This window comes from Colias eurytheme, chromosome 7, assembly GCF_061535395.1.
Source record: "Colias eurytheme isolate Ceu_HAF_F1 chromosome 7, ilColEury1 Martin Lab GWU primary, whole genome shotgun sequence".
NCBI classification, from domain to species: domain Eukaryota; kingdom Metazoa; phylum Arthropoda; class Insecta; order Lepidoptera; family Pieridae; genus Colias; species Colias eurytheme.
This window is the reverse complement of record NC_142986.1, coordinates 10,627,763-10,628,266: the sequence shown is the minus strand read 5'-3', so window position 1 is coordinate 10,628,266 and position 504 is coordinate 10,627,763. Positions and strand designations below refer to the sequence as shown.

The window sequence follows — 504 nt, the reverse complement described above, 5'->3', positions numbered from 1 at the left end:
AACGGTCCTAATGTATCTGCCAATATCAGAAAGCTCTAATTGCTTGTAATGTCTTCTTAATTGATATTGTATAGGAAACTGCGCAGTGTTCAAATAATACTACGTTTTGAATTAGATGCTGTTATTATTCGATATCTTGACATGTTAATTATGGTGTATTTGGTGTATTGAGAAGACAAAGAGAAGACATTTCAGGATACAGTATTGCTTTGTTTGGTTTAGTCGTTCTCTCTTTTTAACCTCGTTATTTTGTTTTTTATTTTGCAATAAATAGGTTAGATTCTAATTTGCTCTACTATAACTAAAATGCACTGGGAAGCGGAGTGCGGAGCACTGCGGGTAAAACCGCGGGGGGTAGCTAGTAATACTTTTATAATGAGTTGAGAAAATATTGTAAAAAATATAGCATATTAATTTGATTGAAAGTCAACTGGCTCGTTGGTCTAGGGGTATGATTCTCGCTTTGGGTGCGAGAGGTCCCGGGTTCAAATCCCGGACGAGCCC

General features: G+C 36.9%; 1 non-coding gene across 1 annotated transcript; it reads left to right on the top strand.

Moving 5' to 3' along the window:
• The first annotated feature begins 432 nt into the window (after positions 1–432).
• TRNAP-UGG (transfer RNA proline (anticodon UGG)) lies at positions 433–504 on the top strand. The gene has a single exon. It is a non-coding gene; the product is annotated as a tRNA-Pro (tRNA).